Raw genomic sequence first — 7,932 nt, 5'->3', positions numbered from 1 at the left:
CCGGTGCGCCGAGGCGGCCGCTGTCACTCTCCGTGCCGGCGCCGCCCCGCCGAGCGCGGCGGAGCGGAGCAGGGCGGGGAACGGGGCCCGGCGGCCGCCGCGATCAATGGGGAAGGCGGGCTGCGGCGCAGCGCCGGGCTGCTGGGCGCTAATTTTAGGTGAGACCCGGGGGCGGAGAAGGGCCGGGGAGAGGCGGGGGGGGGGGGCGCCGAAGGAAGGAGGGAAGCGCCGAGGCCGCGCCGCGCCGCGTCGGGAGGGCAGGATGTGGCGGGCGGGGAGCCGGCCCGCCCCGCGTCGCCGCCGCCATCGCCATGCCGCCCCGCGCCGCCGCCGCCGCCGCCGTCGCCATGCCGCCCCGCGCCGCCTGACATGGCGCCCCGCACGCCGCGCCGGCCGTTGGCGCCGGCCGTTAGCGCCGCGAGGACCCTCGCGCGGCCCCTGCCGCCCGGGAAGGCGAGGCTCCGCGGCAGCTACGGGCTTTGGGGCTGAGATTTTGAGGGGTTTCTGGCCTTGGGGAAGCGGCCGGCCGGGCTGCGTCGCCGGTCGGTGCCCGAGCCGGGCTTCCCTGCGGCCGGGGGCTCCGGAGCGCGGTTTGAAACCCGCACAGGGGCGCGCAGCCTGCTGCAGAGGCGCCGCTCGGGCCCGGCCCCGGGGCGCGTCCCCCCTGCAGGCACATCGGCGCCCCATGCCTCAGCACTGGCCCCGTGTCTAGTGCACGACTATTTCACCCAACGTACACTTCAGGGCGGGAGCGCTGCTACTGTGTTTTATTTTCCATGACCTCACTGAGGTCTGGCAGGCCCCTCTCCGAGGCTTTCTGCTGCCCTAGGCAGACTGGAGAACGTGTGTATTTCACACAATCAACGCTCCCTCCGTGTTTTGCTGCACTAGGCAGCTGTCTGTGCTGACTATGTGGTCTGACTATTGTGTAAGAAATTCAGTATATAATCCTTAATGAGGACGGTAAAACTTGCCTGTAAGTCAGAGACAAAGGACAGATCCTGAAAAATGGGAGACTGACCATCAGCGTTACAGGCGCTTTGGTAAAAAGGTCACATTTAGACTGCATTGGATGATGGCATTACCCATCTTACTTAAGAAGAAAAAGTATGGGAAAAGTAGCAACAGGAATAGAAAGAATAAGAAAGTTCAAGTTTTTTGATCTGAGCTTTTTGTTAGTGTTTGAGAATTAAAGTGTTGCTCTTACTGCTATTAAAGTATTAAAAATTCAAGCATGGCTATTTAGATTTTTTGTAGTTGTCTTTGTTGTATGTCATTTTGGATTTGTCAAAGACGAGAAGATGAGAATTAAGAACCTACTGCTCCAGTAACCATATAAGCCAAAGTACAGTGTATTGCAGCCAAAAGAGCAGAAGACCAATGGCAGACAGTTGAGCAATTCTCACTCCACCTTATAGAAAACAGTGGCCTGTGCATATAAATACATACTTATATAATACAGTAACCAGTTTGTAATGTTTACAGTACCAAGTGACAACGTTGGAAACTTTATCTGCCAAAATAAGGTTTCCCAAATGATTTATTTTGATGTATACTTAGTGTTAGATTGAACAAAAGAGAGTCCAAGAATTGAGGACAAAAAAGGAACCATCAGCTTAGCTTTTTCAAAAAGACATTAAATACATCGAATGTATGAAACTTCTTGTTGTCTTTCTGCACCTGCTTTGTGGTCAAAGGTTTCATTTTCAATGACCTTTCAGAATCTATTTGATTGGCTAGCACAGAAATGCCTAAGTAGTGACAGTATTTGCATTAAGAAAACTACGTAGCTACAACACTTATCCCTGGTATGAATACAAAATCAACTATGAATTTTATAGGGGCTAGACTAAATTTAATTTGAGTATTCTATTCTTTGGCAGAATATCTAAGCAAAGAGACTCTAACTCCAGATTATTATTTTTTGCTTAAGTTGTTTATTTTTATCTTATATGATAAAGATGACTTTAGGATGAGAGGGATATAACACTTCTGCCATCTGTAGTTCATACAAATAATAGTTGGGTTTTTTTTTTTGGAAATAAAACACTTTCCTTTTCCTGGTCCTTTTCCTTCTAAAATCAGTGCCAAAACCTCCGTGGATTGTAGTGCAGGAATTTAACTTAATTCTTTAAGTTTCAAAGCTGTACTGTTGCCGTGGATACTGCAAAGACAGCAAGCCTATTGGTCTACTTAGCAAGCATTTTATAGACCCCATTTTGAATGAGGAAAAAACAGCAATGAACTCTGGGAAACTAAATTAACTAATACCCTAAATTTAAAAGTTTGTGTCAAGTAAGACATTATCAAAGTTTGCTTGAAGTAACCATCACCAAATATTTGTCAGTCCTTCTGCTAGCTGATCACTTCTGCTTCTAAGTTTGTCTTGTCTTCCTGGTCCTCATATCTGCTTTGTCCTCATATAAGATTAATTTCATTAAGTGGAATAACCCTATAAAAATGTAATATAATTTGGAGTAGTATAGAATTGCTCTGGTTTCTTCCTTAATCTCAGTTACCTCCAGATTATAGAGATTTGTGCCTTTTATTGATGCTGTGCTCAGCATAGCTTGACATGACTTCAGGACCTTGCCTAGAGAGCTTCTATGCTGAGGTAGACTGGTAAGCATATTTACCAGTTAGATATTGTAAAAAAAGCTTAAATTTTGGTAAATAAGCAAATTTGTTGCTAGGTATGGCTTTACATTCTTAGAAGCAACTGAAACCAGATAAAGCTATCTGTTTTCTGTGGTTTGTGTGTGTGTGTGTGTGTGTGTGTGTGTGTGTTTTGAAAGAAGAGGTTTTAGTTGTTGAATTGGTGGCCAAGAGCAAAGTGATACAGGGGAGCCTTGTGTCCCTTCTGCTGCAACTGTGCAGATGCTATTCTGATGCCGGGCATCTTGTGTCCTAGGTCTGCCACGATACCCAGAGGCTTGTTGTGATTACGCTGCCACAGGTGCATTTGAAATGTTGGTTTAACTTGTGCTGTTACAAACAGGGCAGTGTAAATGACAGCACAGTAGGTGGGATGCAGAAATATCCTCACTGGGGTAGCTGTAGTGTCAGGGCGCAGCGAGGGCCGGCCGTTCCCTGCGGGATGGGGAGCCGGGAGCCGGGGAAGGCCATGTGGCCCTGCTGGGCCCCGCGAGGGAGCAGGGCAGGCCCGGAGCTGGTGGCTGAGTCCAACTCACAAGGCAAGTTCATGGTGGTGGGGCAGGTCCAAGGTCAAGCAGGGAAGTCAAACCGCAGGTCAGGGTGGGGTGGCAGGGCAGGGCCATGGGGGTGGGGATGGGGACAGGACGGGTGGTCACCCATGGGTTGGGGTTGGGGTGAGGGCTGAGGGGGCCCATGGTGGGGCTGGAGCCGAAACTGCTGAGGCATCACAGGGAAGGGACTGATGGCCCCAGACTGGCCTGAAATGGGGGTCTGGGCCTGGCGGAGGCCCAGGGGACTGGCAGAGCTGGGGGACCTGACACATGGTGAAATATTGTTGCAGAAGGGAGAAAGTGCTCTTCTAAATTTTTTATGAGCTCTAGGAATATGTCCTCTCCCTAAGTGATGTTTTAGTGGCATTTGGAAAATGAGCAACTCCTTCTGTCTCGGTAAAATTTCCCCAACCTTCTTTTCATTCTGGTAGTAGAGTATTATTAAAAGAATCACCTAAGGCTGAACTTCAGAGGGTAAAATATCAGCTGAGTGAACCCTCAGGTTTTACAGATGCTTTCTGGCTATTCTTTTCTGACTTAAACCAAAACTAAAAAGCCAAGAACAAATACTTAGAAAATCGGTGACTGCAAGTAGTATTTTAAGACCCTTAAAATACTTTGCAAAAAATATAGTTCCCTGTAAGACCTATAAACAGATGGCAATATTTCTCTTCATTGTTCTCATATTCTGTGACTGACTTTTATCATTACTGTTCTGGCTATGGTGAAATTTTTTTGAACCTTCCCTTGCCTAGATCTGCAAGTCACTGTGGACTCGCTGCCGTGAGCTGCAGGGTGCTTTCGAACTTCCGTTTACTTTGGAGTACGCTGAGGCTACTCTCTACCTTGCTGGATCAGACTCTTAGCTCATCTTTTATAACTGCTAAGATCTTTCGTAACCTCTGATCTTTCGTAACCCCTAAATGCTAGCCAGTTCCTCTCACATGCCTTTCATAATCTACACACAGGCTGCGCATTTAATCTTGTCGACTCGAAATAGACTCGTCCTGGTTGAACCTGAAACACTACTGTGTATCAGGTGCTTCCTTCGTCTGACTGCTCCTGAGCTTAGACCAGTTTCTTGTGGAGGTCAGACTTCCTCCTTCTTTTAGAGAAAGAGTACTTAACAGTGAAGATGTGTTACCTCTAACCTAAGCACAAAACAGCATACTCATGGATTTCTTTCTTTCACAGGGTGGGAAGCCCTTATTGACATACGTGTCATTCAGCTGGATGTGGTATTCTTCTGCATTTCCTGCTCTGAACTGTTGCGCAGTGTTTCTCAGCGTGGCTGCTCTCTGTGCCCCATGGAGATCACTTTCCTGCTCTGCTCAGGCTGCAGCACAAAAGCAGGGTCGCTCAGAGGGGAAGCTATGGCACTGAAATAGGTTTAATTACACTTCAGCCAACAGTTTGCCATGCTCTTCTTTGATAGTAATTGCACACTGCAGTGATGTAATAAAATCTGTTGTAATTTTTACAGCGAGAGGATGGCCACCTATAGCTAGCCAGCCATCAATGTGGAATTCACAGATGTCTCCAAATACAAATCCTTGTCACTTCACAGGTTTGATGGATGATTTCTTAATAGGGAATTAAATGTGAGAGCAAGTGACTAACAGCTTTAATAAAAACAGGGAGGAAAAAAAAGAAAGAATCTTTTGGAATTATTAGCTTGACAGTGCAAAGGAACATTTCCTCAGCATGACAGCCAGTGACTTGCTGCACTGTTATTAAAGCACTTCAGTGTGATTCCATACAGATGGTCTTTTTAGACAGCACAGGATTATATTGGATTAGTCATATAAAATTGCTGGTTACTGTTTCTAGCCCTTTTCCCTGGAGCTTTTATCAGTATCTCATGAAGAATGAAGTTTCAGACTGGGTCTGCCTTTAAGAGGTAACCCAGATGACAAGTTTTTTGTTTGCGTAAACTACTACAATACTAAGCTTAGTGTAATGGTCATGTTGCAGTGATAGATTTTATAGTTGATAAAGAGGATATTTGGTCCAGATTTTTGTTTGTCATTTGGGTGTACAAGAAGGGAAGGTAAATAATAAGGAAACTCTCTTTCCTTGCTAGAATCCCTAGAAGAGCTGTACTGATCCCACTTGAATCCCATTTTTGGTTCTGCTTGATTAGAAACAAATAGGAATTCCTAGCCCTGGCACCATTTTTCATAATGTTCATTAATATGTCTCCAGTCTGCACCGTTCTAACTGCTGCATTAGTTGTTTCCTGTGTTCACTTCCTGTCATTCACAGCCATATTCTGACCACCTTTCTCCTCTACACCCAGAAGGCCCCCGGATCTGCTGCTCAGTGAGTGGCCTCCAGATGCTGCTCCCTTCTGCCACAAACTAACCACAAGATAGTCTCAAACATTTGGTGCAGAATTCTGCCTTCAAATCTGTTCCAGGAGCTTGTTAACATGGAAATCAGGATACTGGCTTCAAGGTCTGACAGGCAGATCTAATTATAAAATGGTGTCCTGCAGTGTTTTCTAGAGGAGAACTATTAATGCTAAACACAACTGCTACATTGAGAGGTGTAACAGATACAGACAAATGAACAATGCTGAGAGCTAAATATTATTATTATTAATACTGAAACCTAAGAAGGAGTTATGGCCGAGGTAGCTTCCCTGGGCTGTGATTGCCTTTGATTCTCCATTGGAAGATGTTTTTCTTCTCCAGAGAGAGCTCTGTGGACAAAGTAATACAATCCCAAGCTGTTGTTGTTTTTCCTAGGCAATGTCTGTGGGTCAAAAATAAGATGTGGTAAAAGTCTTTTTCCCCAGCATGGAAGGCAGAAGTGGCAGACAGTGTCTGCCACATGCATGCCAATATTGTTTTTGAACATTATTCACAAAAAAAAGGAAAAAATCCCCCAAATCCCAAACAACCAGTATTATGACCTGATCTTTCTATCATTGTAGGTAATAGAGAACTTCTGTCAGGATACCGTGGCAGGGATATCTGTAGTCTAATTTTGTTTAAAAAGTATTACCCCAATCGGTTTGTCAGATTTATGATTAAATTGATTTCCCTTTATTCGTATATATTATGAGAAAAATTATTTCTAATTCTGCAAATAGTCATCCTAAATTCAAGATCTTTGTGCTTTTCATCCTGATATACTGGAAATATGCTCAACTTTTGAACTGAATTCTGAACTTTTATGTTTAGCTCTCCTGTATAGTTGTGCCAAGGCTTAGGAAAAATAGGTTGCTGCTCCCTATTCGGGGGAAGATTCCTGAATACAAACTGTGGATTATTACTTTCTGATCCAAGCTCAAAACAAGAATGAGAAAGGAACTTCTTTCCCCTGTAGTGGCCATTTCGTTTGAGATTGTTCCGTGATTTTCAACTGTCATTTGGCTGTGAGATTGCTAGCATTGATTTTGCTGAAGAATGTAACAGGCAGGAGGACTGCATGAGTGTTGCCATCTTCCATACTGAAAGAGACTCAGGAGTCATTATTGGTGCAGCTGGTGGATAAGATAAAAGTGAGATTAGTTTGGGACAGATGAAATTTTTGTGTGTTTTTACAAGAGCATGTACATTTTCACTGGAGAATTTAATTTCTGGAAAATCTCATGAGGATAGTAAGTATGTCTGAGAGTCAAAAGAACACACACTGCCCTTTAATCTGCATGGAAAAAAAAAGCTATGCTTGGAGTTATTATAGGGTTGCATCAATTAATCTTATGCTCAGAGCTCTTCTGACAAATTGAATCAATGATTTTGGTGCACACATAGCTGAAAAAAGTGCTATGGGTCATATTCCTGCTCTTTGGCAATAAGTAGCAGACTCAGCACCACTGAAATCAATGACATTTTCACATATGCCAGCATGAAATGTGTCTCTGTTCTTACCAGGCTGAATTGGAAACAAAAATGCAAGAAAAAAAGAATGTGTTCACAAAACAACTGAGTAATAGTGTAGGAAAATGCTTCTGCTATAATTGTTTACAGTGGAAGTAAATATTGCTGTAGCATTTAATATATTTACTGGCACAGAAAAGTTTTTAAAAACATCATGTATTGTTAATATCTCTAGAAAATGAGTGTTTGCTAATTAAGTACATGAAAGTCTTTCTGTGGTTTGTATTTACATGCAAGCTAACATTACCTTTTGATTTTGAATGCCTCAACATATGATGCTCAGTGTTTCCCAGCCTTGGGCCATTTTTGCAGATCTTTTGAGTAGCTTTAATTTAGAAGAATGGATGCTAATTTTGAAGTGGAGCCACCTAAAATCAATGGCCACTTTTGTTTGATCATAGTGCATATGATAAAACCTGCAATAGCTTCAGCTGTAGCTTTTTGTAAGAGTGTGAAGATACAGGTAGGTTTTTTAGGTCATTTGAGTCAGTGCTTGTTTAATCAAATCTGAATTTTACACAAACTCCCTGTAGGTCTAGCTGCACAGTTTAAAAACCTGGCTGTTGTCTTCTTCCTCCATCTATCTTCAATTCCCATGCCAGCTATAGAGAAGCAGGACAGAGGGAGGATGTGTGGCTCAGTCTCCAGGACAGAAATCAGTAATTCTTGTTTCCCTTTTAGCTCTTTTGTTGGCTCATTTCCCAACTTTTCTGTGCGTTGGTTTCCAGCCTGTAGAATAGAGATGTTATACTGGTAACTTTTTCAAGTTCTGAAAATGTTTGCGTCTAAAAAATTGTGCATAGCTGCTGCATTGTTGTCAACTCTTGGGTAGGCAGGAA

The 7,932-nt window shown here is 43.9% G+C and overlaps 1 protein-coding gene across 1 annotated transcript in view; it reads left to right on the top strand.

Annotated features, from left to right (window-relative positions):
* The first annotated feature begins 80 nt into the window (after nucleotides 1-80).
* The window catches only part of MPPE1 (metallophosphoesterase 1), a 33,213-nt gene continuing 25,361 nt past the window's right edge, over nucleotides 81-7,932 (top strand). The window contains exon 1 of the mRNA XM_067290716.1: nucleotides 81-158. The gene's annotated coding sequence lies outside the window, so the exon portion shown is untranslated. The remainder of the gene's footprint in view (nucleotides 159-7,932) is intronic.

Source organism: Apteryx mantelli, chromosome 2, assembly GCF_036417845.1.
Source record: "Apteryx mantelli isolate bAptMan1 chromosome 2, bAptMan1.hap1, whole genome shotgun sequence".
Lineage (NCBI taxonomy): Eukaryota > Metazoa > Chordata > Aves > Apterygiformes > Apterygidae > Apteryx > Apteryx mantelli.
Note: the sequence above shows the minus strand (reverse complement) of the source record. Positions and strands in the feature narration are given on the sequence as shown.